Below are 27,324 nucleotides of genomic sequence, written 5' to 3'. Positions count from 1 at the left end.
TATACCAGTGTTTAAAAAGGGTAATAGGCAAGACCCATCTTGTTACAGGCCGATTTCACTGATTGATTCCTCAGTGAAAATTTTAGGTCGAGTTATTTTAAATAAATTGAACGATTGGTTAACAGAGAAAGGGGTCCTAGCAGATGTGCAGTATGGTTTTAGACCTAAAAGGAGTACTATAGATCAAGGTTTGAATTTGTATTTATAAATAGAGAAATACACGAAGGCGAAGGAGGGTTCCATGTATCTGGGGTTCATGGACCTCTCGTCAGCCTTTGATCTTGTAAATCGATCTAAATTATGGAAAATCTTACTTGACATGGGACTGGACAAGGCTTTTGTTAACCTCTTAGTAGATTTACATACTGACCTAACAGCTTCTGTTAGAGTTACTACTGCGGGGCGATGCACTAGCCACTTTAACTCAGAAAGGGGAGTCAGGCAGGGGTGCATTCTGGCTCCCCTCCTTTTTACTATTTATATAAATGCCCTGGAATCCACATTAAAAGATGCTACCCAGGACACCCCTCGGATAGGAGAACTTGGTATTCCGGTCCTCCTATACGCGGACGATGCGGTCCTGCTCTCTCGTACTGGTGTTGGTCTTCAACGATTATTGGACGCCTATGAGGTTTTTATGACTTCCCTGGATTTAAAGATCAACGTTAAAAAGTCCCAGATTATGATTATGGGTAAGGGTAATAAAAATAAACGCCCCAAAATTTTTACTTGTGGGAGGCAAGAATTATGTAGAGTAGCAATATTTCTATACTTAGGGATCACTTTCGATGAGAAAGGCTCCTGGGGTCCCCAGATAAAAAATAGAAATGTTGCCCTTGTAAAGTCGTCTTCTGCTCTTCGGGGTTTTATGAATAAACTCGGGGCGAGGCCAATTGTTAGTTTGCTAAAAATTTATGAAGCAAAATGCCTTGCAATAGCAACGTATGGAAGTGCGATATGGGGCTATTGCTCTATGGAAAGTATACAGATCACGGAAAATAAATTTCTAAGATCGGTTCTCTCTCTTCCCCAGTCTACTTCCACACACATTGTCCATACTGAATTGGGTGTGGGCTACATTTCAGACTTGATCAAACTGGCCCCCGTTCTAGCCTAGCTAAAGATCTGGCTGAATCAAGAAATTCCGCTCAACCACTCCATTTTAAAAGATTGCCTGCAGCTGGATAAAGTAAATAAAATAGCGTGGCTAGTTTATATCAAAAATTGTTTTGCTAGATTAGGGAGATCGGATCTTTTTTATTCCCCGGAATCAATAACTGTTAAAGATATTGGTCTGATTAAAAGCATGATGAAAGATCTGTTATATTTAGAAAGAGAACAAGTCGAATATGAGAAACCATCGGTGCGGGCCAGTATCATTTTGAGTACTTATGTGGGCCCTGAATTATATTTGTCTATTGTAAATCAACCTTTTCACCGGTTTCTACTCACACGCTTTCGGTTTAACCTGATCCATCTAACTCTTGGCCACTTTCAAACCTGGTCTCCTCCGGAAAAAGGAACGCCGTGTAATTGTGATAATTTTTCGATCCAGAATACAATGCATTTTCTGTTATTCTGTGACCATTACGCGGCCTTAAGAAAGAAATATTTGTTCCCAATTTTAAAGGAGGAGGGGTTTATACAGGTTAAACCTGCCCTCTTGTTCTTACAGTTATTGCAGACCCCTAGGATTATGTTCCATGTTGCTAGTTTTTTAGTGGGAGCTGTTAGGGTTAAGAAAAAGAAGTTCGCCATTAATCCGATTATTTTATTGGAATGAATTGAGTGATTAATTAATTTTTTATAGGAAATGTAATTTCTGTGAATCTGGGAGAATATTAATGTTTCACGTTAAATGATGTTTTTAGGAGGTTTTACTTTACTGACCCCCCTTTTAAATATTGTAGATAATATGAATTGTTGATTGCCTGTAATATTTGATTGTACTTTTTTTTATGCCTTTTTATGATATTTATTTATCGAAATAAAGTACTTTGACTGACTGACTGACTGCTTTGATGCGTACCCAGAGGTATCTGTGGAAAAGCTGTTATAAATCTGTTTATTTGGGCCTTGCAAAAAATGTGCTTCTAATGCTGTATGTCCTGCACTTGTTGGAATGTTGCGCAATCCTTTGCTGAGCAAGTACCTTATCATACAAACAAATCTATCATTAATCTCTAAACTGTGTCTGTGCCTAAGGGCTTCAAACACTGTGGAAGAATTATACCTCATCAGAAATTGCAGTGATTGGCTTCTGCCCTCATGGCTCAATTGCATTGAACTAAGTGACACCAGCGAGTTCCTTACCTGCCCGCAATCGAGTTTCAAATGTTTGCCCTTCCACCCCGTTTGGGGCATATTGTTGGCATCAACTAATTCCCACTGTGGTTTGTTGAAACTGGAGTTTTCATTTACTTTTGTGCATCGAAAAAGACACTGTAAGAAAAGAGTCCTAAAGAATTTCAGAATTGTAAGGAACTCTGCACTACACCCGTGAGGGGAGGAGCTAGATATTTGCAACAAAAGAGAAATCCCAGATATATGTACAGCTGGTTGAAAAATACTGGTCGCACATTATGCAATATGTGGGTCTCACAAGACCACAGGCTCCCATGTGAACCAGCAATTACCACGGACGCGGAATAGTTTAAAGCCGCATCCGAGCTTGAAGCCAGCACTTGGCTTCTCATTTGGCTATACTGAAAATCCCCACACTTCCTGATTTAATTCTAGTTACCTGCTGGCCCCACTGCCTGCACACCTTTTTTGTATCTACCTGCACCTTTGTTGGCATTACTTCCTTCCCTGCTGGCCCCGCATCCATTTTTGCCACTTACCTGGAGAAGGGTGAGGTCTCTCCTTCTTCTATTGGTCCCGTTCCTATCCTGCTTTGGTCCACTCTACCTACCTGGAGATACTTACCTGCGCCAGTGAGGCTGAGGCACCAGTTCCCTCATGAATTCACTCTGCTCCTTGGCAGAATCTCTACAACGTGCACGGTGACAATCTATTTATATGTATATACATATGTTCATTTGAAATGCCTTATCTTCCGCAGTGCCTGGCTGGATCCTTTTCCTTGTGCTGCATTTTGTGTAGTCTTCTTGTAACCGCCCATCTTTCTCTGGAGTTGGGGCAGCATCTGTGACATACCTAAGCACAGTGTCATCTTCAAACAGGTCAGTGCACTAAGCCTACGGCTCCAACAAACTTATAGAAACATAACTACTTATCCTATGACCCTGACAGAGATTGTGGTTGTTGCTTCATTAGGGTTTCACTTTATCAACCGGTAATCCAATTTCCAACGGAAACATGTTAAATGTACATGTTTTCTGATTTTCTACTGCCATAAGGCTTTATGAAATACCTGTTTACTATCCAAATTCTAATAAGTAGATGTAAATACAAAAATGTACATATTGCCTATTGGGATTGGTACGATGATGAACTGTGTGCCATGTGCAACTCGAAAAGGGCATATATTTGAGGCACCATAGGGAGGTTTTAAGCCAGTGGGACTGACATGCCACTAGTGATGAGAAGTATTAGGCAGCATGTGACGTGTGCATCTTAATGCACCATAAGACCAGTTGTACAAAGTACAAGCAATAGAGGTGCTTTTCAAGAGCACTGACAAAAGATGCATGGTAAGCAATGAGCTATCATTAAAAATAAGACTTTAGAATTATAGCAAGGGAATACCAAAGTTACCCCACTACCAGTGTTGGAAATCTACATAAGTCTTTGTACTGGTCCCAAACATGTTTCTACAACTAGAGACAATTTTATTGGACCCTCTCAACACTAGGTTTGATTTTTTCAGTCAGTAGCAAGCACTAAAGGATGCCCTTTCGATATGGTTTAAACTGGTGATTATTTGATGCGGATTGGCAATACATCTGGATTTATATATGTGTATGTATGTATATATGTTGTTTCTGTGCTTGGCATGTTTGTGGATCATTGCATGGCTCCTGGTTTTTGGGTTGTTATACTAGATATTTATGAATTTCTGCTCTCATTTTTCATCACTCTTATGTCATGTCTCTATCAAACTATCCTCCATTCTCACTCTGACTCATCCCAAATCCCTTCGACCACTTTCATCTCCTAAATATCTCTGCCTAAGCTCTTCCCTCCACCTCCACATCTAACTCACCAAACCTCACTCTACCTCTGTGACCTCCCACACAACCCTACTAAATTCTCCTGCATTCATCTCACCCTGCTACTATGCTCTCCCTAACCCTTCCACATACTCTTCCCCCCACCACTCCCCTTTATTCATCCCAAGCCTTTGGATTGAGTAAATGAAGGATATACTCCCAATTAACACTTCTGGATTTCTTTCCTCCTCCACCCCTCCATTACTCCAGTCAATCTAACTAACAAACTCTCATATCCGCGGCTCAAATTAACTCATAATAATACAAAAACTGTACTCATTATTAAATGATACTAATCCATCACTAATTCTTGTGGGGTTCCGGAGTAGCGTGCTACTCATCAAAAAGCACTTTGACGCCTCGTCAGGGGTAGTAAGCGCTATATAAATACGATTACAATACAATACAATACAATACAATACTTGAAGGAATCTATCGCTCTACCCAGTAGCGAAACGAAGCTGGAGAGGGTCTCCCTGCAAAGTACATGAAGGGGTCCCCCTCAGGACTCAACCAGGCCAGGTGCTATGCTCAGGGGGCCCTTTCGAGCTAAGGGGCCACCGCACCGCAGGGGCAGAGGGGGCCTTTGTTACTCCAACACCTTTAACTGCGTGTCGATGTGGGGAGCCAATACTTCCAGACAAAGTACTCTCATTATAATAGGTAAGGGATTGCTATGAGGGGTAGAAGAACCATTACCCACACTTACGCCTTAATGCCTATAAGTCAATTATGATACTGATTGTCTTCCCTGTGATTTTTTTAGGAGTCGCAGGATGGGAGAACTGGGTCATCTGACTGAGATACGGGTTCCCCGAGGAGCCATTTCCAGAGCTTTTGTCTTTTCTTCCTCCCTACTCCTATTCCATATCCCCTGCTACCCTTGGGCATATTCCACGAACACCTGTGCCTGTTCTGGGTTTGGGCATTGTCTCTGAGGCGTTAGGAGGACTCTCCTTTCTCCTGCAGATTACCAGCCTAAAGTGGGAGGAATCTTGACACGGTACGGGTGAAAAGGGAGTGAAACACACCCAGGTTTCACTCTCATTCTGCTGTAGTAATGTTTTGTAAACACTACTGCATAACTCACTAAGTTTATTTTTAAGAAGTACTAGAAGGCATGTCTGTATTTTGATTCCATTCTTAGTTGAATCTACCTTTGTGATATTGAAACGTTGTACTGTTGTACATGAATACTGTGCTTTCTTGTATGATTATTTGTTTCACTTAATAACCTGAGCTTCATGAGAAGTCGTTGGATAAGCTTGTTAAAACATAATATGTCAAATCTTTTAAAGTGACGCTTTTGGTGACTGAGTTGGCTGTGCACCCAGGCAATAATAACAAAAATAAGGTTGTTATCCATTGGGATTTATTGTATGAGGGACGCCGTTTCAGGGGACGCCTGCACTGAGGGAAGTACTGCAGCAGTTACACTCCTGTATATGTCTACACATGTGAGCATGTGTGTTAGCCATCTAGGAGCTACACAAATGGCTACACATCGAGGCCTGACACTCTTGCCCCAAGTGCTGAGTAGTGGCAGAGGTTAATTTGAAAATGAATAAGTGAAGGTGCCCAAAGCTCTGCTCGGAAACCTGCTGCTGGTGCAATTCAATGCCAACCCACCGAATACCAAAGCAGTATATTCTTCTATTCACTTCAGGCCTCTTTAATTGACTACCATATACTCCCTCCCTCTTTATCTCACCCTTAATTGACCCTGCTTGCTTCCTTTGTGACAGTTTCTCCGTTTTTCTCTTCTTTGTCTTTCCCCTTTATGTGTTATTTCCTCTCTTGCAATGGGTAAATGTCTGCTGCAGAAAAATGAGCGCAGGTCGCTAAAAGTAGATGCTGGTGATCCATAGATAATGTGAATACCTGGGGACGTACCCTCTGTAGCTTTAACGTGAGATGAATGGAGACGTGAGACATGGGGAATGGCAGAGAGTGAGCAGAGAACGTTCAGCGATCCGCTGCTGGCGAAGGGAGAACACCGCATGCCTCCAGGGCCGGTAGGTGGGCAAATCTCCGTGCAGTGGCAGCGAGGTGTGAAAGCTGCAGCGGGCCCCTTCAGAGGCCAGTGAGACCAATGAGGAGTGAGCGAGAACAAGCGGCAAAGCCGCCTGCAACTGCAGCAAGTAAGCCACCTAGGGGTAGGGTGACCACCTGGCATTGAGGCAAATTCTGGACAGGACTGTAAAAAATTCAGGACAAAGGGTCAAAATTCAGGACAAAAATTCAGGACAAAGGGTCAAAATTCAGGACAAAAATTCAAGAACAAACATCAGTTTTACAGACACACCCAAGAGAGACTATGCCTCACTGTGTTATCAGTGCATTTATTTACTCTTTTTTAACATAGCACTATTTATTCACTGTGGTCTTTTTGTGATTGCCTCCTGGTATGCTACATTCAGGTGTCACATTACGTCCTTGTTCAGTAGTAAATTAATGCCCTTCAGTACTGAGGCAAGGCCATCACCCCTACCCAAATCTACCCGATCTTTCCTGAAGAGAAAGTAACAGCAAATTTTTTATTATGTTTCTGAACATTTTAAAACCCCTGGCAAGCAGTATGGGAAACATTAAGGTAATTAACCTTTATGCTAGTTTAAACAAATTGAACAAAAACATCTGGCTTACCCCAACCGCCCATAGGCTTTCAACCAAATTTTTTTTTAAAGAGGCAGGGTAGATAGTGTGGGCGACAGTCTCACACCTAATGCCAGATTGTGAGGTACCCACAACTTGTCTGTAGTCTCACAGCACTAGAATGTATTTCTGGGACTCTACATTTATCTCAGAAATGGGAGCCCGGTCTACCAATCAAAGATAATAAAAGAGGAGGATGAAATCGAGAGCAAATGGGAGATCCAAGGCAAGTAATTCAAAGGGTTGTTGCTAAAAACTAGATGAATAAAGAAGAGCAGAACAAGGTGGAACAATTCCTAAAATCAGACAAGATGGGTCCACCAAGACTATTCGAAGGTATTGGGTACCTGGGGAGTTGTCTCTGCACACAGGTGCGAAACAGAAGGGGCACTGTCAAGTGGTTGAACAAGCAACACCCGTCCACTTTGGCAAACTCTTCTGGTGCAATGGTCTGCTGTTAGTGCTTTTGAAGGGTGAGCAGGGGCCAGACCACTTGCAAGGTTGTACAAGGCAATTGCCCACATTGTCCATGTCTTTATATGGTTTTGAAATTGAGCAAAAGCCAAACTACAGATCTGGGTTATCCCTAAGTGTCAAGTACACATGGAATCTTAAAAATATTTGGGATGTAAATTGCACAAACAAAATTTGCAAATTTTAAAATGTAATTAGTGTTTCTTTAACATATGGCACTGTTTTCGCCTTTATATACAATTAGATCTTAGATTGAACTGGGAACCAGTTGCCTTTTGATACCTAGTGATTAATATCTACCATTCTTACACTGATTTCCAGGCCAAAAATCTCACAGAGCGAACGGTCCCTCCAAGCCCAGGTTGCTTTTTTAGTCTTCTCTTCTGCTTTCTGGAGAGGCCACATGGCACTAGTGAAGATGGGGTGCTACCCCAATGATAGTATTATTTTGCAAGCCTTCCCCTGCTCGTCCTTCATTCCTTCTTTAGACAGGCCACGCATCTGATTTGGTCACTGCGGTGCCATCGGAAGCTCTTTCCACTCTAAAGCTAACTGTGACTGTGGGTGGATTAGGTCTTCTGGACTTAGAATGCTATTATTCAGATGCACAGGTCCAATGGGTGGCTCGCTGGCTTTCTGCCCACCTCCCTGCATGAGATAGGGTTTACCAGTAAAGACTTTTAAGAAAGGCTTAATGCACTGCTCATTGTTTCCTAATGACCACTCTACGTATCACCATCCGGGGTGATCATGCACGGCTTCCTCTTGCCTTGCCAGAACCTGTAAACTCACTGACACAAAGAAACCCTATGCTCCTGCACTACCTTTGCTAAGCCTTCCCACTCGCATAGGATGGCTGTGCTCAGAGCAACTTCATCAGTGGTATGTTGCAGGTGTCTTAAAATTGGGGACTTTGTTTCTGAACAGTGAGCTACTAAATTTCCAAACCCTTGTGGAAGACTACCATCTTCACCCCGGTCAACTCCTTACTTACAACCACCTTAAATAATAATTTAATGCCCTATTTCATGTCTGCCACCTAGCACTAACCCTGCAAGAGGTGTGCCAGAAGCTCTGTACCATAGGAAATGGTGGCAAACTGATAGAATGGGTGTACAGACCTATCCTGCAACAGGGAAACCACTCCAGGTCTTCTCGTCATACTACCTAGGTGATTGCATGTGGCCAAACCTCTGCAAGATATGGACTAAAATACTGGACTTTCCCCACAAAGTATCCCACAGCTGTCACTTTAAGTAAATTCATAGTGCTTCCTTGTGAATGCATTCGGCCCGTTGCTTGCCATTGGCCTTCTGGTTTGTAACTCACAATTTGTTGCTTTCAATATGCTGGCTTTATTTGTTTTAGGCTATGCAGCTTGAATTCCTTTTTTTTCTTTGCCAAAAACTTATTTACAGTATCCTGCCGAGTGCTCTCTTTCTGTAAACAGGCCTTTAAATCTTGTTCTTATCTTATCATATTTGCTTTGCATTCAGAGAACAAAGTCAAATGTTAGGCTCTGTCTTCGGTGGGAACTTGTGTTTACTTTCCTTTCTCTGACTTCAAAGTGACAGGTTTATGTGACAATCTTGCTGGGTACTGGGGTTAGGAAAGAGTTTTTTCTATTACATGACAACTTTTAAATAAACTTCAGAATATATCAGAATTAGAAGTACAAATCAAGCACATTTTTGTTAATTCTGAACTGTGCTGGAAACAAATACCTTTACATGATTAAAACAAATCATTGCATTAGGTGATGCAATTTCCACACATCATCGTCTGCGCATAGTAGAGTTTGATTTAAAAAACTGTATATCTGTGCACATGTAATGGTCATTTCAATAAAAAATGTGTTGTCTGTAATGACAGTGTGTTAGCATACCATCCATACTGCACTCCACTCTGCTCTGCACCACTACACGCCACTGCACCCTACTCTGTATCACTCTACTTTACTCCACTCCATGCCACTGCACTCTTCTCCATTCTGAACCATTCCACATTATGCCACTGCACTCAATGCTACTTCACACTATGCCTCTCTACTCTGTACCACTCTACTCTATGACACTGCACTTTACGCCTCTCTACACCACTGCGCTCTGCTCGTCTGCACACCATACCACTCCAGTCTATTCAACACCAATCTAATCTGCACAACTCCACTCTCTGCCACTCTGCAACACTGCACTGTACGCCACTGCACTCTAAGCTAATACACTCTATGCTAATGCACTTTACTTTGTAACACTCAACTCTATGCCCCTGCACTCTATATCAATGCACTGTACTTCACTCTAATCTACTCTGCACCTCTGCACTCTATGCCACGGGACTCTACACTACTTTACTCTATGCCATCACACTCTACATCACTCTACAATACTCCACTCTGCACCACTCTACACCACTGCACTCTATGCCACATGAGTCTACTCTGCACTCTATGACAATGCACCACTCTGCATTACTGCACTCTCTGCTACTCTATTGTATGCCACACTACTCCACTGCACTCTATTTAACTCTACCCCACTACAGCTGCACTGTACGCCACTGTCCTCTACTCTGTACCACTGTACTCTAAGCCACTGCTCTCTGTGCCACTCTACTCCACTCTACATCACTGCACTGACACTCTACTCTGCAGCGTTGCACTCTACACCACTGTACTATACACCAATGTACTATGTACTACTACATTCTATGCCACTGCACTCTATGCCACTCTACTCTGCATTACTCCACTCTACAGCACTTTGCTCTACTCTGCACCACTCTACACTATGCCACTGCACTCTCTGCAACGTGAGTCTACTCTGCAATCTATGCCACTGCACAACTCTACACTACTGCTCTCTCTGCTACTCCATTGTATGCCACTCTACTCCACTGCACTCTATGCCACTCTACTCTGTCCCACGCCACTCCATGCCACTGCACTCTACGCTAATGCACTCTAAACAACTGCACTGTACTCCACTGCACTGTACTTTGCACCACTTGGCTCTACGCCACTGGTCCTATGCCAGACAACTCCACTCCACACCACTATGCCACTAACTTTAAGCCATGCTGAACAGCAGCTACTCTGGTGTACAACATGGCTAATGGCTAAAACACATTAGCAAAGCCAATAAATCTTTCGTAGATGAGATCTATTGGCTTTGCCAATGTTTGTTAGTACTATGAGGTACCGAGGTACCTGAAAGAACTGTGAAAAATACAATTACATCATAATAAAGGCTGCTACAAAATGCGCAAATACATTTCAGTTAAATAAAAAAAAAGTGCTTCTCAAATACAGATTTGAATAATATACAGTTTATACCTAGTACTAAAAAAATGTATAACACTCCATTAAAACCACACACTCCACAGCTTACCTTGGAACACCATTACAATACCTCTCTAAAAGAAATATCTTTGCCACCAGAAAACTTCAAGTGACTCCTTTTAGTAAAGTCAAAGCAGGTTTTCAAGCCCCTTTGTATTTGCAGATTTACTGGTTGCCCACATTTGCATGTCTTTAGGGAAGGAGTCCCCTGGCAAGAAGGTCTGCTTCTTATCTGTCTGCCCCTCCCTCAGAGCACAGGAGACTCCCAGCCTTTCAGTCCAGCTGGGGAAACTGATCTGCACGTAATTTCGCCCTGCCTCGGTTGCCCTTTAGGTGAAAGCCAAAATTACGGACAAATGCCGTCCATTAAAGCTTTCATCACGGACAACGGACAGCAAGGCGAAATTACAGACAGTCTGTGAAATTTACGGACGGGTGGTCACCCTACCTAGGGGCCACATGTTCAAAGCATTTGTGACTAGAAAAATGCTTTTTGGGATGTACAAGGCCCAAACTGCGATTCGGTAACTTGATACCGAATCGCAATCTGGGTTTTGCAATTTGGTATTAGGAAGGGATGTGTTCAGGGCGTCCCTTCTGAAGGAGGCTGGCCTGGCTTATAGTGGGTACCTGATGGTGCTTACACCTTGTGCCAGGTCCAGTTATCTGTTATTAGTAGATTAGTAGCGTTCTAGCAGCTTAGGCTGATAGAGGTAGCTATAGCAGAGCAGCTTAGGCTGAGCTAGGAGACATGCAAAGCTCCTACTATACCAGTTATATCATATGGCACTATATCATAAGAAACACAATACTCAGAGTTACTAAAAATTAAGGTACTTTATTTTAGTGACAGTATGCCAAAAGTATCTCAGAGGATATACTCCCTTAGGAGGTAAGTAAAATACACAAAATATACACACAAACCAAAATCAGGTAAGTAAACAGTTGGAAAAGTATATCAAACACTGTAGAACACAATAGAATGCAATAGGAGACAATAGGCGTAGGGGCAACACAAACCATACACTCCAAAAGTGGAATGCGAACCACAAATGGACCCCAGGCCTAGTGTAGTGTGTAGAGGGTCGCTGGGAGTGTAAGAAAACACTAAGGGTGTCCAAGATACCCCACCCCAAGACCCTGAAAAGTAGGAGTAAAGTTACCCTACTACCCCAAAAAAAAACAGTAAAGTCGAGATAGGGGATTCTGCAAAGGCAGCAATTGACCGCAAAGCACTGAAGATGGAGTCGTGGACCTGAGGACCTCCAAAGGAAAGGGACCAAGTCCAAGAGTCACACAAGTGTCCAGGGGGGGCAGGAGCCCACTAAACCCCGGATGAAGGTGCAAAAGGGCTGCCTTTGGGTGGAAGAAGCTGAAGATTCTGCAACAACGGAAGGTGCCAGGAACTTCTCCATTGGTCAGAAGATGTCCCACGGTGTGCTGGAGAAGATGTCCCATGGTGTTTCCACACAGAAAGACCACAAACAAGCCTTGCTAGCTGTAAGAGTCACAGTTAAAGATAATTGGTGCTGCCCGGGCCCAGGAAGACCAGGAGGTCGCCCCTTGGAGAAGGAGACAGAGTGGGCGCACAGCAACATAGAGAACCCAGGCAGAAGCACTTGAACAGGCATTCAAGAAATCTGAGCATGGCAGTTGTGTCAACACAACAAAAGAGGGTCCCACGAAGCTGGTGGTCAACTCAGCGAGTTGAGCAATGCAGGACAGAGTGCTGGGGACCTGGGCTGTGCTGTGCATGAAGGAATCCTTGCAAAAGCGCACAGAAGCCCTAGCAGCTGCAGATCATGCAGCACACTGGCAAGTAAGTACTTGCCTCTGGTGTGGGGAGGCAAGTACTTACCTCCACCAAATTTGGACAGAAGGACCACTGGACTGTCGGTGTCACTTGGATCCAGCTCCTCTGTTCCAAGGACCACGGTCATCAAGATGAGAGGGGGCCCAGAGGACTGGTGATGCAGAAGTTTGGTGCCTGTGTTAACAGGGGGAAGATTCCTTCGCCCCACAGGAGATCTCTTCTTGGATTCCAGTGCAGGGTGAAGGCAGACAGCCCTCAGAGTATGCACCACCAGGAAACAGTTGAGAAAGCCAGCAGGATTAGGCGCTACAATGTTGCTGGTAGTCGTCTTGCTACTTTGTTGTGGTTTTGCAGACATCCTGGAGCAGTCAGCAGTCGATCCTTGGCAGAAGTTGGAGAGGGAGATGCAGAGGAACTCTGGTGAGCTCTTGCATTTGTTATCTGAAGAGAAACCCACAGGAGAGACCCTAAATAGCCCTCATAGGAGGATTGGGTACCTAACCAGATAAGATCCTCTCAGGAGGGGTCTCTGACGTCACCTGCTGACACTGGCCAGTTAGAGGTCTCCATTGTGCCCTCACACCTCTGCATTCAACATGGCAGAGGTCTGGGACACACTGGAGGAGCTCTGGGCACCACCCTGGGGTAGTGATGGACAAGGGACTGGTCACTCCCCTTTCCTTTGTCCAGTTTCACATCTGAGCAGGGTCTGGGGGATCCCTGAACCGGTGTAGACTGGCTTATGCAAGGAGGGCACCATCTGTGCCCTTCAAAGCATTTCCAGAGGCTGGGGGAGGCTACTCCTCCCCAGCCCTTAACACCTATTTCCAAAGAGAGAGGGTGTAACACCCTCTCTCAGAGGAAATCCTTTGTTCTGCCTTCCTGGGACTGGACTGCCCAGACCCCAGGGGGGCAGAAACCTGTCTGAGGGTTGGCAGCAGCAGTAGCTGCAGAGAAAACCCCAGAGAGCTAGTTTGGCAGTACCCTTGGATGGGATTGGCACCCCAATACCAGATTTGGCTTGGGGGGACAATTCCATGATCTTAGACATGTTACATGGCCATGTACGGAGTTACCATTGTGAAGCTACATATAGGTATTGACCTATATGTAGTGCACACGTGTAATGGTGTCCCCACACTCACAAAGTCCAGGGAAATTATCCTGAACAATGTGGGGGCACCTTGGCTAGCGCCAGGGTGCCCTCACACTTAGTAACTTTGCACCTAACCTTCACCAAGTGAGGGTTAGACATATAGGTGACTTATAAGTTACTTAAGTGCAGTGTAAAATGGCTGTGAAATAACTTGGACGTTATTTCACTCAGGCTGCAGGGGCAGTCATGTGTAAGAATTGTCTGAGCTCCCTATGGGTGGCAAAAGAAATGCTGCATCCCATAGGGATCTCCTGGAACCCCAATACCTTTCGTACCTAGGTACCATATACTAGGGAATTATAAAGGTGTTCCAGTGTGCCAATCAGAGTGGTGAAAATGATCACTAGCCTGCAGTGACAATTTTAAAAGCAGATAGAGCATAAATACTGAGGTTCTGGTTAGCAGAGCCTCAGTGATACAGTTAGGCACCACACAGGGAACACATATAGGCCACAAACTATGAGCACTGGGGTCCTGGCTAGCAGGATTCCAGTGACACAGGCAAAAACAAACTGACACACAAGTAAAAATGGGGGTAACATGCCAGGCAAGATGATACTTTCCTACACCTTCCAAATACCGAATGTAAATGGTATGTATGATTGTTTTGTGACCGTGAATGCATGCGAAAACCCCAGCAGGCCACCATCCCTGTGATTTTTGTGATTCCCGGTGAGTGACAAATTGCGACCTACCTCATTAATATTAATGAGGGGGGTCTATTTGCGACCCAACGGGAATCACAAAAGAAACTCAATGGAGTTTCTTACATTTGGAATTGCGATTCCCTAATTGCGATTCACATGGAATCGCAATTCGCATGGAATCGCAATTAGGGAATGGCAATTCCAAATATACGTACATGTGGCCCCTAATTCTCTTCTGCATGCGGCCTGCCAACCTACAAGCCTACCAGTCTCCAAACCCGCTAGCCGACCAATCAGCTTTCTACGTCTAGCCCCTAAATTGGAACTTCATCCAAATCCTGCAGGCCAAGCCCAGGCTGCGCCCAGCAAAATGTGCCCTGCCCAGCAACCTGCTACCTTCACTCTGTTCTGAACCTGGTCTCAGTACGCAGAGGAAAGTAGGGCAAAGGTGAGGCAAAGACGAGGCCCTAGGAGGCAGCGGTTATGGTGGGTGAGTACGGAGGCGGCTGCTATTGAATCCGTGTGGCTTGCGCCCTCCTACAACATAATCGACCACCTATCCTAGCTCCCATTGCCATATTTGTGTTGCCTCCTGCAGTACCTCCTTTCAGTATCTATTGGAGATCACTATGGCCTATCCCATGCCAACCAGCTCAGAATTCTTGTCTCTGTCCGCACTGTGCAGCTTTTCCAGCTCCCCCAGCTCAGATAAGGCACTAGAAAGAGCACAAGCCACACAGGCATCAACAATTTGGGCTCCAGACCCTCCTGATCCTTAACTCTGCCGCATTTCTCCACCAAACGGTATGAGTACACCTTCCAGTATTAACATTAGATCCCGGAGAACAAGAGGCCCTCCTTCAGCGACACATACAAAAAGGAAACACCCGTCTGCCAGCAAGGCAGTAAAGGAAGGTTTAGCCACCATTAGCCTTTCAGCGCTATCGAGCCTCACATTGCCAACTTTACAACTTCACTGTAAATCTACAGCCTCACCTTAGTGAATTGAGCCCCCCCCATGGACACAACTACTAAGAAGCATCAACCAAAGAACTATAATACATTTTTCTTCCTCCAAGACCAAGCTGTAGCCATCTTCACATCGAATTAAAACATGCCAGGTCTATCATCTCCCCAGGAACCAACTGTCATGAATCAAATTGTCTTACACAGTCTTTTGCAAGGAGCACGTATTAGATCCGACCATTCACAACTAAATGCTAACAACTTAACTAGAGGAGAGGAGACGTAGTGCAACAAGCCTCTTATATATCTATCAATGACAGGGACATGATGAGTGAAATCACTTCTAGTCCAGACCTTACAGTTTCCGGCAAACCATCATTGAGCTTCAGAAGTCAATGTGAAAAGATCATCCAGCACTCATAACTTTTGCACAGGTACACACAAAGATGTCTCACTGCAACCATCTTACTGCAAAGGCTATGGTGATTTTTCCATTAAAGTCAAGGCCATGGAAGCCATGGAAGGTGAATTGAGCCAATATTCATACTCCACTCCCACAACTCGCCTTCTACCAGGCTGGGAGTCAAGAAAATTCAGTGAACCAGACCTTTTGCCAGCTAAGCGTACTGAGATAAAAGCCCAACATATAAACACCAGTAGCACTTACTGTGGTAGTCCAACAAAATCAGATAACTTGAATAAAAAAAAACTCCAAACACGCTGTCACTCACTCCAGCAGAATGGGAAGCAATGACAGCTTCATACGGTGGTAACTAGCTGAATCTTTCAACCCTAGACCCACAAACTGGATCAAGCCATCACTATGCATAAATCGAATGAACCAGCAGATGTTTGGGCTACCCATCATCACCATCAAATACTGTATTTGGTTCAAATAAAAAAACATAAAAGACATCAAATATATACATACAAAATTCTCAGACTTACAATAAATAACAATATTAATAACAGTTTCAAATACCAAAAGCAGCATAAATGTAATTTAACACATCCTGTATTATCTCTTAATTTCCCAGATTGCATAAATAAGAAAAAGCAAGGTAACTAGACCTAATGCCCTTGCACAAAAAGATTAGACGTAAAAACCTTCTTCTAGGTGCAATAGAGAGGGTACAAAAAAGGACAAAGTGCAAAGTGCTTTGAGGTGTTTTACCATCACAACAGCATGGCAGAAGTTTCTTAAACCAGGTGCCACGGGGTCGGGAATGCTATTAAATAATGCTTATATTCAGACGTAGCCTGGTAAGTAAAAACCTATGCCGCTCAGAACTAATAATGTCCAAGTATAACATAGGGTGTAGTTGCGGTACCGGCGTCTTCACCTGATCCCTGCCATATTTAGTTTTGGGTCATTAATTAAATGCCAATATACAGACTACCCAAACCTTAAATGGATTGCTACAGGCCTCACCTCCCTCAGTACACGAGGTCAAACAGCGCACGCGTAGAGGCAGTCAAAGCCCAAGCGCCCAGGCACCGTCTGCCCTCGCAAGTACCGCAACCCCAACAGAGAGCATCTCAACAGTACAAGCAAATCATTTTCTCAGTAAGTCCCACTGCTGGATACAATAGTACAATTAAGCATGTGTAACAGGGCTTACAAACTGCCCTGGACATGACAGCCAAGGGCCTGCGGAGGAAAAATCTATACAATAACTCATATTGCAACCCAAACCTATGCAGCAACTTTTCCTTAGTGAAACAGGCAAACAATACCGGCCCTGACCTGGCTGACCAAACTACAACCCAACTTGCATCATGAAGTCTTGGCTGGATTAAGTTGTTGAAGAAGAAGAAAAGGGTCCTTCAAAATAGGCAACTATTTGGAATCACAAGCAAAAGGACTCTCCCCTAGCAGGCCTGGTTTCAAGAAAGCCCTCATCCTGTGACTAAAAACAAATCACCAGAATTGCTAGGCCATGATCCAAGAAATGGTAAGTTAAGCCCAAACATGGAAGAGGCATTGCAAGTCACCAAGCCAACTGATTGCATCCACAGTCCTATTCAGGGCACAACAGTGCCCCAAGAACACGCCAAGCCAAAACCGACAACTACCATAACAAGGCCTAATGTGCAACTGGGCATTAATCAGTCCCCCCCCCCCACCAGACTGGAGCCCCAATTGCCTATGACTTGTCTTGTGGTCCGGATTTACAACACAACTACTAGTGAGGTAACCCTAATGTATCGAGAGTACCAATCGAGAGGGAACTTTGATTATTAAACGGTGGAAACATCCTCCACCTACTAAGTCAGGTTCCAGCTATTACTAAATTGTTCTCAAATGTCATTTCCCTTGTGGAGTTTATGGCTCCTCCTCCAGGACAAATTAATGAGACCGCCAAGGTAACGTGGATGTCGTCTAGAGCAGCCAACAAGGTACTAAGGGCAGCAGATATATTTAAAAACTGGGGGATAGAGGTCTCACCCCCATAGAGAATCAGCATATCCATTTTTTTAAGTAACACAGACGACAAAACTTAGGGGGTCATTACAACCTCGGCGGTCTTTTTGTAAGACCACCGAGAGACCGCCGTGCTGAAGACCGCCAGTGCAGGCGGTTTTCCGCTCTGCGAATTATGACTGCAGGCAGCCATCCGCCCTTTTCCAGGTGGAGAGCCGCCAGCAGCCATACTGGCGGTCGGCGGGTAAGTGGAGGTTGCTCCACCTCCACCACCCGTCAACAGAACACCGCCCACCGAATCACGTTCTGTGATTCGGCGTGGCGGTGTTCCGTTGACAGGGTGCTGGACCGGAGCAGCCCCCATGGATCCCGTCCCCTCCCGGAGGACCAACAGACCTGGTAAGTTAATCGTACGTTAGGGGAGGGGGGTGGGGGGGTGTTGTGTGAATGAATGGAGGTGTGCGTGTGAGTATGTGGGGGGTGTGAGTGCGTGTATGCATGCGGGGGTGTCTTGTGTTTGGAAATGTGTGCGGGTCTGTCTGTATGTCGGAATGGATGTGTGCGTGTATGACTGTGTGTGTGGCTGTTGGCATGTTTGCCGATATGTGTGCGGGTATGTGTGTTGGTGGTGTATGCATGTGTATACGGTGTGTGTCTGGGTTGCGATGTTGGGGGTAGGGGTGGGGAGGGGTGTACTGCTTTCGTTGGAGGGTGGCAGGGGGGTGGAGGGAGGAAGCGGGGTGGGGGGGGTGGTGAAGGCCCCTATCAGTGCCAGGGAAGGACTTCCCTGGCACTGATAGTGCTTACCGCCATGGATTTCATGGCAGTTCCCAACCCCATGAAATCCATGGTGGTCAGCCGGGTCGTGATACTGGCGGCGGTCTTGTGACGGCCGCCAGGCTGGAGACCCAAGTCTCCAGCCCAGCAGTCGTCTCTGCCCTGGCGGTTGGATCGGAGAAGTGGCGGATGACCATGGCAGTAACCGCCATGGTCATAATTCAATTTTTTTTACCGCCAGCCTGTTGGCGGTAAGTCCGCCACTTCTCTGCCAACCGCCAGGGTCGTAATGAAGGCATTAATCTCAGAAACTCTCATAAAAAATCAAGTTTGGTTTTGAGGAACGCACTGAGGAAATCACCTGGGCCCTCTATCTCCCATGATCCTCCACCTGGTCAGACATTCAGCAAAGTACTAATACCAGACTACGACTAGAGCTGGATTGAGGGTGCCCTGAATCAACCCAAAAGGGAAGCATGAACTGGTCCAACTGAATTGACTGAGCTGCCAGGCAAACTCAAAATTTGCCCATGAAACATCCACGGTCTGTCAGACAAATTAGATGACAGCAAGATTCTAAGATTCCTGCTCTCATTTCAAATCATCTTGTTACAAGAGTCCTGGGTAGAAAATATGCCCATGATCCCAGGTTATATCATCTGCACAGTGTCAGCAGCAAAATAATCTATCTGTGGCCGTCACTGTGGGGGTCTAGCAATTTACATCCAGGTCGCCTTGTAAGGCAACGATACAATGAAACAGACAGCATGGAGTGGCCTGCAAATCGTTCAAAGCACTCTCAAACAACGCTCAAGTACGCTCAATTTGGCAGTCACTAACATATAAATACCTCCCAAAGCGGCAACAAAACAAACAGCCATTGAACATTTAAAAAAGGACACTTTTGACTTCCAAGAAGGTCTGCAACCTACAGAAAAAATCCTCTCTGGGGATTTCAGTAAGAATCTACTTGGGCCCCAGCAAGACAAAGAGTTACTAATAACACAGAACGTGTTCTGGTGAATCCCAGAACAAACTCAAAACTTCACCTTCAAGCATGACAACATGGGCAAGGCTCTCATAAAGGAATTAGAGAATCTCAAATTAAGAGCTATCAATGGCCATTTTCAAACTGGTAGCCCACCCTTTTTCACATATCACAATCCCAAGACCCGCCCCTTAATAGACTTCACTGTACTCTCTGCTTCACTAAACCACCTAGTCTCTAGCTTTTCAATACCACTGTGGTGGTTGCCACCCTCCATCCCATTATCGGGAGCGTGATGCCGTCGAAATGCCTCCCAATGAGTTCCTCTGAGAGCCAGAAAGAACACGGTCTAGTTCCAAGGGGATGCGTGCTGGTGGCCCTGCCCCCCTTGAGCCTCACAGTTCGGCTCCCAAGGCGACTTAAAACATGCTCAGGAGCCAACACCTGCCAGCAATTAGAGGAGTGCTTCTGGACAGTGTGTTTCATTTTTAAGAAGGATTTTCAACTATTTTTGCTCATAAAATATATACCTTTTTATTCTTAGCATCTGTGACTGTTAAACTGTATTATCATCTCCCAGATCTCTGTGAAGAGTGCTCAAAGAGTATTATTCTGTTCCACCAAAGCCTATTTATACATCTGGGATCCATTTACCTGATTATTTCAAGTAACTATAACTTCTGCCCTAAGGTAACTATAACTCGCACTCTCGCCATGCACTGCTAATTACCCCAGATATTACAACACTCATGACAACTTCTATAACCTTATTAAAAATATAAATGAAGCATTAGCAGTCAAATTAATGAATAAAAAACTGCGCATAGTGGAGGAGCTAGTTATAGTTACCTTAGGGCATAAGTTATAGCTACTTGAAATAACAATACCTATTGAATTTCTAAGGGTTTGTAAGAGTAAATTCAGAACCTAACTATAATGTCTTCGTTTTTTGTCAGTGAATTGCTATGTTTTTTTAACTCTATTTTCTAACTATAACGTCCATAAAATCTTAGTTTTTTTCAGTCAATTGCCGAAACGTGTCACAATTTTTTAGCACTCGCACTTTTGTAGGGACTGCATCGTGGAAACTGATTAAGTAAATACGAACCCATTTTCTGGGTCTTTACCTACTGTGCTGCCCTTTTTTCTCCTTTGCATGCTTTTGCTGGACGGACGAGATAGACGAGATAGATGAAATGGAGGGAAAGAAGACATTCATATATAAATAAATACATATATATATATATATATGCCTACATATATATACCTACCATTCTAAATGAACTTGTATTGTTCTACACGGATGGTTATTTTCCCCTTCTGTCTTGTTGCTTTCAAAGGATTGGTTTTTCTTCAAGGAAAGAAGAGACAAGAAAAATATAGCTGTGTGGAAAACAACTAGAAAAGATAAACAAAGACTTGTACAATAGACAACTTACATTTTGAATCACATGAACTATTGAATGAACTTTGGGTGACATTCTCCTTGGAATTTTGGGATGACATCGGTTTGTACAACAGGATTATTTCATGGTATATCAAAGGACTCTCATGAAAGGTATATTTGAAAAAGATTGGACAAATAAAAGATATATTATAAGTTTTGCGGTAATTAATCCTAGTATTCTTCCTTGTAGAGAGTCTCACACTAGGAACATTGAATTTAGTGAAGACATTCTTTTCCATGCGGGGATTAAGGGAAAAGTGGGGTAAGGTATATAGAAACATAGAGACGCTAACCCCTTAAAATAAGGTATTTGTTGATCTAGGATGGGGGAAGGCATTACTAATGTGCCTCTGTTTTTCACACATATAGTATGGATTCTATCTATATGAGCCACAAAGAGTGGGAGGTTACAGGAAGATCTGTCTAGAAAATCCACTGCTATCTCATCTCTCTATGACCATTCTCTTTTCCCCCCGGGGTGTGTAGTGATTATAGAGAAGGATATACAGGTTCTCTTGATCATTGATTGATTTAATTATTTTTTAATTTATAGAGCACAACTTATGCTTAGAGGCGTCTTGGCACTTACCAGTGACTAAAGACAATAAACTAATCATGACCGAACAGCCAAGTTTATAGAGATTTCCTTAAAAACTAGATGGAGAAGTGGCTAATTTGAGGTCCTGCAGAAGACGGTTCCAATTACTAGCCATGCAAATGAGGAAACCTCTGCCTCCCGGGTGAAAAGCTTGTTGGGGGAACTACCAGATTTCTTGCATAGCTTGAACAAAAAGTCCTATCAGACTGGTACCATCTGAACCTTTCCTTCAAATATGTTGGCCCTCGACCAAGAAGAGCCTTGAAATCAATACAAAGGAAGCCAATGTAGTCTTCTAACGGCTTGTGAGGCTGAACGGAATCTAAGGACTTGCAGCAGCATCTCTTCTGGCCACCATGAAGGGGTCCAGAAGGAGGTGTGGTTGACGAATAGGATCACTTCTGTCTTAGAAGAGTTCAATTTAAGCTTTTGTCTGTCCATGCGCTGACTGCATTCATATATCCATTGTAACAAAAAGGATTCAGATGTGTAGTCTTCCAAAGAAACATATTGATTATGATTTGTGAGAAAAAATCGCAGCAGGGCCAGGGCTATACCCTCAATCCCTAGGCTCTGTGATCAGTCAATCAAAGATCATCATAGAACATATCAAATGCTGCAGACAGGTCGAGCAGGATGAGGGCAGCATTGCTGCCCACATCCACTGAGGTCCTGATTTCCTCAGTAGCCACAATCAGCACAGATTCCGTGCTGTGGCCACTGTGGATGCCAAACTGTCTATCATCCAGCAAATGATTATTTTACAAAAACCAGGCCAGCTGCACGTTCGTGGCCATTTCTACCAGCTTAGCTGGGAAGGGACGCCCGGAGATGGGCCGATAACTATTTGGATCCAATACATTTAAGTTAGGTTTCTTTAGCAGTGGAAGAACCAATGTGTTTATCCACTGTTTAGGAAATACTACCGAACTGAACATGGCATTAAAGATCTTGATCAGGTAGGGGGCCACTGAGTCAGTCATTAGGTGCATGATCTTGGGCAGACATGGGTACCAATGTTATACTAGAAACGGCCTACTTCACTTGGTCCTCAGTCAGATTAGCAAATTCCCTAAAAGAGATCCTAACATGGACCATCAGCCTGAAATCAATATTGTTCTGGTCTTTGGCAATAATGGAGGAAAGTCTATTAAGGATTACCTTCATTTTCTGTTGAAAAAAAAACTTGCTAACTCATTACAAAAGCCTGGCTACTACCTGCTGAATTTCTAATTGCAGGTGAAGAGAGTTTGGAAACAGTTTCAAACAGTTCCTTACTTGAATTGCTAGCAGATTTAATTTACTTAGAGAAAAATGCAGCTTTTTCAGCCAATACAAGTTTTTTATATTGTGCTATACTCAACTTCTATTTTTCTTTTTCTGTTGGGTCATAAGCTCTCCTCAATTTCACACCTGTCTGCGACATCCTTATTTGGCAGCCCTTAAAGTGTTGTTAAACCACAGAGCTAAGGGTCTGCTTCTCCTGAATACTCTACTGCTTTCAGCCAAAGTAACTTGCCAACATTTCATCAATGTCCTCGGACTCCTTTCATTGCAGAGTTTTAGATAGCTGGGAACACTCATTTCTGAAGATGCATCTCGCTCCCGCAGGATTTACCCAGCCAGCTGAAGGTAGGGTGAGTTCAAACGTAATAACTACCATGAGGTGAGAGTGACCATCTACCACAAGCAGTATGTCTTACCTTTACTCCAGACAAACATATATCAGAATGTGCAACACAAGGCAGTACTCATACCATAACAAGAGATAGAAATGGTCTTCAAGCACAAACCATGATCTGTCTGAATTATGGAAGCAACAATTTCATCCTTTCTGCCGGGGACCAGCACTCCTTATTCTGCCTTGGAGCAATTCTCAAAACAGTTTGTCACCAACTGCTTGGCCTCTGCAAGAAATAATGTCAACCAACATATAAATGTTAACGTGAAAGCTAATAGGACCGCAAAATAATTCAAGCACTGTGTCAATCAAGCCCTTCAGGGTTATCAAAAAGCTCCAAAAGTCAACTTCCTGAAAGATAAACTGACAAAAGCAAAGGCTGCCTACAGAAAATACAGTTGGGGAGGAAAAAGGGAGGCTAACAATAGCCTAATTGCCAAACTGCTGCACCACCTCAATACCAACAAACATGAGAAATTTGTGAAAATCACTAACAACCTAAACAATTTGCCTAAAACAAAAACAGCAGTCAACATCAAAGAAGCAAGCTGATATGATTACCTCTTAAAACATCTTGTCCAACCTGGGAGTGCGCTGAATATGAACAGGACTGTAAGACACCAAGCAAGGGCCTCACCAGTCTCAAACCTCTATTAGAGTAACACAGGCCTTTAGCCCTCCTCACCGCCATGCAGCAGCAATCAAGAACCACATTTTGAGAAGCCACCGAGAGGGAGCCCCAGGTCTGAATGGCATTCCAACAGTCATCTTATGGACGATATATATTTCTGGGCAAGCAATCTGGAGATAGCATATGAGAGCATACAAATTCTAAGCACCATTCCCTCTTTGTGGAAAGGATCTACCATCTCTCCAATCTACAAAGTTGGCAATGATTATGATACCACCAATTATCAGCTCAAAGTGCTACTGGTCGTGTATTCAAAATACTTCACCAGTTGCCTCCTCAAGGAGCTGTCATTCCAGGCTACTCAAAGGCTGGAAAGACCTGTATCAACCAAGGATTAAGGCAAGGGTGCATATTAGCCCCCACACACCTTAACCTTTTCTTAGTGTACCTCCCTACCAGCCTTGCCCAGACACATTCATGTGCCCCAAAATAAGGCAATGCCCTGCAGCCCTGCCAAAGGTACACAGATGACTTAGGACCTCATTACGAGGACCGCTAGACTCATGGTGGCAGTTTGACTCCCACCACAGCGGTGGTCCGACAGCCACATTATGACCATGGTGAAAGCGCCACGGTGTGACCGCCAGCACTGCCACTTTTCCCCTGCCCGATGGCCTGGCAGTGCCGACGGTCTTAATATGCCAGGGCAGCGCTGCTTGTAGCCCTGCCATGGGGATTACGACTCCTGTGTCCGCCAGCTTTATCATGGCAGTTCCACCCCCATGCAAAGGCTGACGGAGACAGGGTTCCGGGGCTCCATTGAGGCCCCTGCACTGCACATGCACTTGGCATGAGCAGTGCAGGGGCCCCCCTGGGCAGCCCTGTTGTTCTTTTCACTGCCTGAATTGCAGGCAGTCAAAAGCGCAACGGTTGCTGTCGCACGTGATGTACCGCAACATTGCCACCGGCTCAATTACGAGCCGGCATCAATGTTGTGGGTAGTTTACCACTGGGTCAGCAAGTGGAAATTATGTTTCCGCGATGGGTGCTGTTACACGCGACGCACCGCAACATTGTCGACGGCTCAATTACTGGCCGGCATTAATGTTGTGGGTAGTTTGTACTGGGCCAGCGGATATAAATGCTGTTTCCACCCGCTGGCCCAGCAGGAAACTCATAATAGGGTCAGCAGGTGGAAAAACGAACTTGTGGTTTTCCAAAACAACAAGTTTGGCGGGCGGCCTGCGCAGCCCACCAAACTCAAAATGAGGCCCTTAGTCTTCATTAGCTGCACAGAAGTTGGTCCTAAGAGGCTTCTGAATGCTACAGCCTCATATTCCAGTACACATTCTATGGAAATCACCCTGAAGAAGCCCAAGATTATGATTTTGGGAAAACCATCATTGAGCCTCCACCAGTGGAAACTGGAAAAGGATAAAGTAGAAGTGGTATCAGAATGCAAATATCTGGGCATGCTACTTGATAGGCAAGGCTCGTTTAAGCAATATTTGGAGCTCATGTGTCTCAAAGCCAACATAAAATAACCACATAGCTGACCTTGTAATGCCAGAAAGACTAAGACTGACGGTGCTCTCCTTCAACACAGTCAAGACAACACCAAAGTACGCACTTTAAACAGACCAGAGTGTTTAGTCTAGTCAAAGGAAGCCGCCATTTCATGGGCTACTTGTAAACCAGATCGGAAATTAGGTACGGGTCTTCAAGATATAAAATCATAACACTGTATCTATCAACAGATTTTTGTACACTGCTGCTACATAAGAATTTTCAAATACCTTTATTTTGCACTGTTATTCCCTTTTCTGCTTTCGCATTTTAAAAAGCTTTAGAGTAGTACTTAGGTATGAGTTTTAAGTGGTGAAATTATAGCACGATATCTGTAACCATCATAACCTTATATCTTGTTCCTGTTTAATCAAGCAATTAATGTTGTACTTAAATATCTATACTTTGTACAAACGGACCTTTGCTCTCTACCAGCATTTTTTAAAGTTTTAATGAATGTAACTGTTTAATAATTTAACTGCAAAGATTTTAATTAACTAAGCACCTAAAAAAAAAAAACTTGAAAGTTGAAGTGCTGGTGCCCCCCACCGGCAGCCACGGGCTCAAATTGAGCAAAATAGAGGGTCGGTAGTACATGCTGATGCTAATGATATCCACATTTTGGAAAACCATGAAACTCTCCAACAAAATAATTTTAATAAACATGTCCATTCAAGGTGGGGAGAAGAAGGGCATAAGGGCTTCCCCCCCCTCCCGAATGGTGCCTGTGGCTCACCCAGGCCCCAGTCACTTTGGAAAAGCATCTGTTTTTTTATATTTTTTACAACCTCACATGGACCGGTGGGGGCACACTCTCTGCCTATTCACTTTAAGTGCATGATCACATTGAGGTAAGATGAGATAACAGATGTGAGCGGCCCAAACGCAAAACTGTTTTTCATGAATCACAACTGAGAGCCAAACTGAGGGACAAGAGGTGCAGGTTTATGGTGGTGGTTGGAATAGATTATTTTTCTTGCAATATACATTAGGAAATGAATCTGAATGAAAACATCGGGGTGACTGGATTTTGTTACAACTTTTTCTGATTCTGAATAAGTGTGGATTTGTTTTGGTTTCAGGGAGAGCAAGTGGACTTGAAGACAGGAATATTTTACTAGAAATAGTTGTAGTAAGGGAATAGGTATCAAATTTACTTTCCATTGCCGGGTCTAGTGCAGGCAAAGTTCAGATTCTTCATGGAACTTTTGGGGTGTTTGCCACAGAAGTGTTAAAATGTTAGTGAGCAGTTAGTTGATGATTGGTTGCTCAATGAGTTGGACTGCTGGGCAAAGTGAATCAGCATCTCTTGTCTGTGAACTGAGTACCATTTGTTTGCTATAAAAAGGCAGAAGTGCTGTATTAAACACTACATAAAACACATTAATTTCTCAAATACATTAATTTCCTGAATTTTAGACATTTCTTGTACGTTTGAAAATATGAGGGGGCTAATCTTGGACTTGGTATGTATAACATCTGCTAACACTGAATTTTTAATGAAATTATTAATGAATATTCATGTATCTTGATTGTTCGATTTGTGTAGAAAATGTATTAACATGACAGCTGCTTGCTAGAAGATGCTGTTATTGCTAATGCAACATTGTAAATGTAATGTGTGTAAGACTGACTTTCCCAGGAGAGTACAATGAAGACACTGACTGGAGTATAAACTCCAACAATCTTGTTACCTGACGAGCCGGATGAATGAGAAAAGTACGGAAGGAGCCAATCATGGACATGTGAACCATGTACTAGTAGAAATGTAGATATCTGGACAAAGTGTGAACATGCGATCCCTTGACCAATAGGGACTTGGGAAGTAGTTTTAGGGCATCTAACTTAGCCGGACTGCACTGCAGAGAAAAGACCATTGCCCATTTGCCATACCGCCACTAATTTCTTGAGCTTCTTGTGAAGAGACATGCTTAAATTCTTTGCTTAAAGACTTTGCCTTTTCTGAACTTTGATGCTGAATCCTG

The sequence above is a fragment of the Pleurodeles waltl genome, chromosome 4_1, assembly GCF_031143425.1.
Source record: "Pleurodeles waltl isolate 20211129_DDA chromosome 4_1, aPleWal1.hap1.20221129, whole genome shotgun sequence".
Taxonomy (NCBI): Eukaryota; Metazoa; Chordata; class Amphibia; order Caudata; family Salamandridae; genus Pleurodeles; species Pleurodeles waltl.
Note: the sequence above shows the minus strand (reverse complement) of the source record.